Raw genomic sequence first — 8,184 nt, 5'->3', positions numbered from 1 at the left:
CTTCCTGTTTAATTTCTTCATTGATCCCTTGTTTATTTAGTAGTATACTGTTTAGCTTTCATGTGTTTGTATTTTTTACAGTTTTTTTTTCCTGTAATATATATTTAGTCTCATAGCATTGTGGTTGGAAAAGATACTTGATACGATTTCAACTTAAATTTACCAAGGCTTGATTTGTGACCCAAGATATGATCTATCTTAGAGAATGTTCCATGAGCACTTGAGAAGAAAGTGTATTCTGTTGCTTTTGGATGGAATGTCATAAATATCAATTAAGTCCATCTTGTTTAATGTATCATTTAAAGCTTTGGTTTCCTTATTTATTTTTATTTTGGATGATTTGTCTATTGGTGAAAATGGGGTGTTAAAGTCCCCTACTATGATTATGTTACTGTCAAGTTCCCCTTTTATGGCTGTTAGCATTTGCCTTATGTATCGAGGTGCTCCTATGCTGGGTGCATAAATATTTACAATTATTATATCATCTTCTTGGATTGATCCCTTGATCATTATGTAGTGTCCTTCTTTGTCTCTTATAATAGTCTTTATTTTAAAGGCTATTTTGTCTTATATGAGAATTGCTACTCCAGCTTTCTTTTGATTTCCATTTGCATGGACTATCATTTTCCATCCCCTCATTTTCAGTCTGTATGTGTCCCTAGGTCTGAAGTGGGTCTCTTGTAGACAACATATATATGGGTCTTGGTTTTGTATCCATTCAACCAGTCAATGTCTTTTGGTTGGAGCATTTAATCCATTTACATTTAACTTAATTATTGATATGTATGTTCCTATTACCATTTTCTTAATTGTTTTGGATTTGTTATTGTAGGTATTTTCCTTCTCTTTTGTCTCCTGCTTTATCAAGAAATAAAGGGAGAAGACTCAAATTAATAGAATTAGAAATGAAAAAGAAAAGGTAACAACTGACTGCAGAAATACAAAGGATCATGAGAGATTACTACAAGCAACTGTATGCTAATAAAGAGGACAACCTGGAAGAAATGTAAACATTCTTAGAAAATCACAACCTCCAGAGGCTGAACCAGGAAGAAATAGAAAATATAAACAGACCAATCACAAGCACTGAACTTGAAACTGTGATTAAAAATCTTCCAACAGAGGGGGCATGTGGGACTGGCAGCCGACCGCTGCCCCTGCCGCCACCAACATGGAGAGTTTGTACTGCGTCCCATTCTTAGTGCTCAAATGTCCCAACATGAAGCTGAAGAAGCCACCCTGGGTGCACATGCCATCAGCCATTATGGTGTACGCTCTGGTGTTTGTGTCTTACTTCCTCATCACTGGAGGAATCATTTATGATGTTATCATTGAACCTCCAAGTGTCGGCTCCATGACTGATGAACATGGGCATCAGAGACCAGTAGCTTTCTTGTCCTACAGAGTAAATGGACAGTATATTATGGAAGGATGCACATCCAGCTTCCTGTTTACAATGGGAGGTTTAGGTTTCATAATCCTGGACCAATCCAATGCACCAAACATTCCAAAGCTCAGTATATTTCTCTTTTATTCATTGGATTCGTCTGTGTCCTATTGAGATTTTTCATGGCTAGAGTTTTCATGAGAATGAAACTGCTGGGCTATCTGATGGGTTAGAGTGCCTTTTGAGAAGAAATTGGTGGATACTGAATTTGCTCCCGTTAATGAAGTTTTAAAGGCTGTACCAGTCCTCTGATATGAAATATGGAAAAGGATGAAAAACAGCAGAAAAGAAGCATCTAGTGAAAACATAGGAAATGTGTTATAGCTTGGACTAGAATGTCTTCTTGGTATCAGAGACAAGCTTATCAACATTTTTTCCTGATGGCCTATACTGACATACCAACGATGTTAAGTGTCATTTTCTTCTTCTTTTTTTTATTTCTTAAAGAAAATATACTTCATTTCTACAACTATAATATTGAATAAAGTGATTATTTTTTACAAACCCCTTAACATTTTTTGGAGATGACACTTCTGACCTTCAGAAGTTAATGTAAAATCAGGAAGTGAGATCCCATAAGCTGAGAACTCTGGACAGCTGATCAGCTTTACCTGTGGTGCTTTGCCTTTAAACAGAGTGTGTGACAGTGCATCATTTCAGATATGTATGTAAGACTGTTACCTGAACAATAAGATGTATGAAAGGAACGGAAATAAATAATTTTTCTAATTAAAAAAAAAATCTTCCAACAAACAAAAGCCCAGGTCCAGATGGCTTCACAGGTGAATTCTATCAAACATTTAGAGAAGAGCTAACAGCTATTCTTCTCAAACACTTCCAAAATATAGCAGGGGGAGGAACACTCCCAAACTCAACCTATGAGGCCACCATCACCCTGATACCAAAACCAGACAAAGATGTCACAAAGAAAGAAAACTACAGGTCAATATCACTGATGAACATAGATGCAAAAATCCTCAACAAAATACTAGCAAACAGAATCCAACAACACATTAAAAGGATCACACACCATGACCAAGTGGGGTTTATCCCAGGAATGCAAGGATTATTCAATATGCACAAATCAATCAATGTGATAAACCATATTAAAAAACTGAAGGAGAAAAACCATATGATCATCTCAATAGATGCAGAAAAATACTTTGACATAATTCAACACCGATTTATGATAAAAAACTCTCCAGAAAGAAGGCATAGAGGAAACTTACCTCAACATAATAAAAGCTATATATGACAACCCACAGCCAACACTGTTCTCAAGCTTGAAAAATTGAAAACATTTCCACTAAGATTAGGAACAAGACGAGGTTGCCCACTCTCACCACTATTATTCAACATAGTTTTGGAAGTTTTAGCCACAGAAATTAGAGAAGAAAAAGAAATAAAAGGAATGCAAAACCAAAAAGAAGAAGTAAAACTGTCACTGTTTGCAGATGACATGATACTATACATAGAGAATCCTAAACATGCTACCAGAAATCTACTAGAGCTAAGTAATGGATTTGGTAAAGTAGCAGGATACAAAATTAATGCACAGAAATCTCTTGCATTCTTATATACTAGTGATGAGAAATCTGAAAGACAAATTAAGGAAACACTCCTATTTACCATTGCAACAAAAAGCATAATATATCTAGGAATAACCTACCTAAGGATACAAAAGACCTGTGTGCAGAAAAATCTAAGACACTGAAGAAAGAAATTAAAGATGATACAAACAGAGAGATATACCATTTTCTTGGATTTGAAGAATCAACATTGGCAAATGACTATACTACCCAAAGCAATCTACTGATTCAATGCAATCCATATCAAACTACCACTGGCATTTTTCACAGAACTAGAAAAAAAAATTCACAATTTGCATGGAAACACAAAAGGCCCCAAATAGCCAAAGCAATCTTGAGAAACAAAAATAGAACTGGAGGAATCAGGCTCCCTGACTTCAGAATATACTACAAAGTTACAGTAATCAAGACAGTATGGTACTGGCACTAAAACAGGAATATAGATCAATGGAACAGGATAGAAAGCCCAGAGATAAACCCACGCACATACGGTCACCTTATTTTTGATAAAGGATGCAAGAATATACAATGGAGGAAAGACAGCCTCCTCAATAAGTGATGCTGGGAAAGCTGGACATCTACATGTAAAAGAATGAAATTAGAACACTCCCTAACACCATACACAAATATAAACTCAAAATCGATTAAAGACCTAAATGTAAAGCCAGCTACTATAAAACACTTAAAGGAAAACATAGGCAGAAAACTTTATGACATAAATCACAGCAAGATCCTTTTGACCCACCTCCTAGAGAAATGGAAATAAAAACAAAAATAAACAAATGGAACCTAATGAAACTTAAAAGCTTTTGCACAGCAAAGGAACCATAAACAAGATGAAAAGACAACCCTCATTATGGGAGAAAATATTTGCAAATGAAGCAACTGACAAAGGATTAATCTCCAAAATTTACAGGCAGCTCATACAGCTCAATATCAAAAAAAAAAACAAAAAAAAAACACTCCAAAAATGGGCAGAAGACGTAAATATACATTTATGCAAAGAAGATATACAGTTTGCCAACAAACACATGAAAGGATGCTCAACATCACTAATCATTAGAGAAATGCAAATCAAAACTACAATGAAGTATCACCTTACACCAGTCAGAATGGCCAACATCAAAAAGTGTACAAACAGTAAATGCCAGAGAGGGTATGGAGAAAAGGGAACCCTCTTATACTGCTGGTAGGAATGTAAATGGATACAGCCACTATGGAGAACAGTATGGAGGTTCCTTAAAAAAACTAAAAATATAACTACCATATGACTCAGCAATCCCACTACTGGGCATATACCCTGAGAAAACCATAATTCAAAAAGAATCATGTACTACAATGTTCATTTCAGCACTCTTCACAATAGCCAGTACATGGAAGCAACCTAAGTGCCCATCAATAGGTGAATGGATAAAGATGTGGCACATATATACAATGGAATATTACTCAGCCATATAAAGAAACATAATTGAGTTATTTGTAGTGAGGTGGTTGGACCTAGAGTCTGTCATACAGAGTGAAGAAAGTCAGAAAGAGAAAAAAAATACTGTATGCTAACCCATATATATGGAATCTAAAAAAAAAAAAAAAGTATTCTGAAGAACCTAGGCACAGGGCAAGAATAAAGATGCAGACATAGAGAATGAACTTGAGTATATGGGGAGGGGGAAGGGTAAACTGGAATGAAGTGAGAGAGTGTCATGGACATATATACACTACCAAATGTAAAATAGCTAGCTAGTGGGAAGAAGCCACATAGCACAGGGAGATCAGCTCAGTGCTTTCTGACTACCTAGAGGAGTGGGATGGGGAGGGTGGGAGGGAGATGCAAGAGGAAGGAGATATGGGGATATATGTATATGTTTAGCTGTTTCACTTTATTATACAGCAGAAACTAACACACTGTTATAAAGCAATTTTACTACAATAAATATGTTTAAAAAATAAAATAAAATGTACTTGTATACTTTTATCATGTTTTAATATCACTTATTTTCATGTTTTCTTTACCTTTTTTATCAGATTTTATGTTTTCCTTGTTAGACACATAGCAGATTTATTATTCTAATACAATCTCAACCTCTACCTTTTAATTGAGGAATTTAAATTATTCCTGTTCATTGTAATTGTGATTACTTTGTGTTTTTAATTAAATATTTTCCCAATCATTTTTATTTGCTTTTTTTGTTGTTTTTCTCCTTTTCATTTTTTAACTATACTTATCATGGTTTCTTTTCTCTCTTTCTTCTAATAATATGAGACACTATAAGTCCTATATTTTTTCTGTTTTTACCCTAAAAAAGTAAATAAATAAAGTAAACCAGAGGAGTTCTACCTTATCTTTTCACTTAATTTGTAGTCAATTCCTCAGATAATTGTAGTGATCCACTCCATTCTCCAGAATCTGTTAATTTTTATTTCATTGGAATTATAGTATTCTGCTAGTAAAGTTACATTTTGGAGGTTTTGTTTGGCATGGAGTTGTGGCTTCCCAGGTGTTTGCATAGAATCTTCCAGAAATTATTTACTCTCTTGGAGTAATCATGAGACTCCTCTTGAATTTTCAGTACTGCTTTAATTACATTTTTATTTTTTTATATTTCTCGTGTAATTTTAGTGTGAGTTGGGCTGGAAAGAGATCTGAAAGTCTATGCCCAGTCTGTCATGATAAACGGGAAGAGTCTTTTTATTTCAAGGTTTTTCCTCAAATGTTACCTCCTTAGTCAACTTTCTACAGATCTGAACCAAAGTGTATACATATTTGATGTACAATATAACTTTGTATAGATCTATATTCATACTTGTATTACCATATCTTATGATGTGATAACTGCGTATCTTCATGACTTTCTCCTGTTTAAAAAACTGAGACCATATCTTAATTACTTTTGGTGTTTGTAACATAGTATGGTTTAAAAGTACAATTTTAAAAATGTATGTTAATCTTATGTTTAATGTCCTGAATAGTATATCATTCTGTATAGAAAAAATAGTGATAAATATTCATAGGAGATCCAGCTTTTAATTCTGGAATATTATATAAACATATTGGTAAATATAAAATAAATGCATTTAATTGGTATACATCTACATCAAATTAAGTAGTGTAAGATACCAGAAATCTTGTCCCTGCTAAAGCTTTGAACTTCACTCATTGTTTAATAATCATTTAAACTCTCTGATCCTTAGTTTATCCATAATCTGAGAATGAGGTCTACCTTATTTCATCTATTTATATTGCATTTGCTCATCAATGATGGAGCAGAAAGTATGCTTTTTTATTTAACACTGACAAGATAATTGAGCAAGACACTATCACTACACTCAAGAGCAAAAATGTGAAAATCAGATGACTTAAAGCATGTGAAACTAAACAATAAACTTTGACTAATACACAAATGCAAGGCATTATTATTACATGCATGCTTTTTCATAATAAGTTAAAATATAGAGACAAACTAAGTTATACCTGCAAGGATTGTCTGATAAAATCAGAGTCAATAGAGCCTAATAACAGTGTATACCAATAGTATAGATTAGGTTATTTTTGCTTTTATAGCTATAAAATTAAATTGTAATGAAGTCAGTATCTTCTCATCAGAAAAGCACCAATGCCCTGTAAATTATATATAATTTGACTTCCAACTATTCAGATATAAATAAAACATTTAAGGTAAGAAATGATTCCTTAGAACAGGGGTTGGCAAACTAAGGCTTATGCCTGAAATTTGTCCTGCTGCCTGTTTTTGTAGGGCCTGAGAGCTAACAAAGGTTTTTACAATTTTAAATGTTTGTAAAACATTTTAAAAAAGAATAATCTTTCAGGACTCTTAAAAATTATGTGAAATTCAAGTTTCCATGTTGTTATGAGCTGAATTATGTCCCCCTAAATTCACACATTAGATCTTTAACCCTCAGTACCTTAGAATGTGATTGTATTTGGATATAGGGCCTTTAAAGAAGCAATTAGGTTAAAATGAAGCCCTTAGGGTGAGCCCTAATCCAATCTGGCTGGTGTCTTACAGGGATAAGGTGGTTGTCTGCAGGCCAAGGAGAGAGACCTCAGAAGAAACCAAACTGCCAGCACCTTGAATTTGTTCTTCTAGCCTTCAGGACTGTGAGAAAATTAATTTCTGGTGTTTAAGACACCCAGTATGTGGCATTTCATTATGGCAGCTCTAGCAAACTAATACAAGTGTCCAGAAATAAAACAAAATAAATTGCCAGGCTCATTTGTTTATGTTTCTTCTCGGTGGAAGCTTTCACACTTCAGAGGCAGAGTCGTTATTGTGACAGAAATGGCATGGCCTGAAAGCTTAAAATATTTACTATCTGGACTTTTGTGGAAAATGTTTGTCAATTCCTGGTATAGGGATTGGGGAATATATACTTCAGCAGAGAAATTTATGTAATGCTGTGATTTTGAAAAGACTTTCAACAATTTTTTTAAATATTAACTAGGGAAATGCTACATAATAGCAACTTTTCTCTTTCCCTGCTGCTGTATCATGAGAGGTAGAAAAAAAGAGAATCTAAATAAGTTAGTGTTGCAATACGTTAGGAGCACATGTGTAAAATAATTTCTTAATCAAAAGTACTATTACTGATAATTGTGAGAAACTGATTATTACTTTCATGGTAAAACTGTAAGGCTTTGAAAGGTTGAGTAAAGATACAGGAGATAATTTTTATGCTGACATATCCAGAGTCATTAAGCCATGTATTATACTGAGAATTAATGTCAAAGAAAGACTCAGGTGAATCCAAAAGAAATATTCTAATAGAAGGATAAGAATAGGATGACAAGTTAGATAAGTTAGATTAAGTTGTGTTAATTATAGTAAAGGGTTAATATCAGAAGTAGCAGTAGCACTGGTGTTGCAATCAAGTGGTTCTTATTTTCTTGAGAGTTGGATGAAATGTGAAAAAATATGAGAAAATGTCAATCCAACTTTTCTATTGAAATTTCGGAAAATAATATATCTCAAGGGACACAGTAGGTGTAAAGAGTTGCAAATGCCTAAACCTTCCAAGGAGAGAAGATTCTCCAAGTCCCAAGGGAAAGAGGTGCATGATGAAAGGGAGCTTCCTTGCCAAAAACTGTTGGATTGGGTTTCTGCAGTTTTATTCAGTACAAAAACAAATCGT

The 8,184-nt window shown here is 34.0% G+C and overlaps 1 pseudogene; it reads left to right on the top strand.

Moving 5' to 3' along the window:
* The first annotated feature begins 1,165 nt into the window (after positions 1-1,165).
* On the top strand, positions 1,166-1,794 carry LOC115855691 (oligosaccharyltransferase complex subunit OSTC pseudogene; annotated as a pseudogene).
* The last annotated feature ends 6,390 nt before the right edge of the window (positions 1,795-8,184 follow it).

Source organism: Globicephala melas, chromosome 4, assembly GCF_963455315.2.
Source record: "Globicephala melas chromosome 4, mGloMel1.2, whole genome shotgun sequence".
NCBI lineage: Eukaryota > Metazoa > Chordata > Mammalia > Artiodactyla > Delphinidae > Globicephala > Globicephala melas.
Note: the sequence above shows the minus strand (reverse complement) of the source record. Positions and strands in the feature narration are given on the sequence as shown.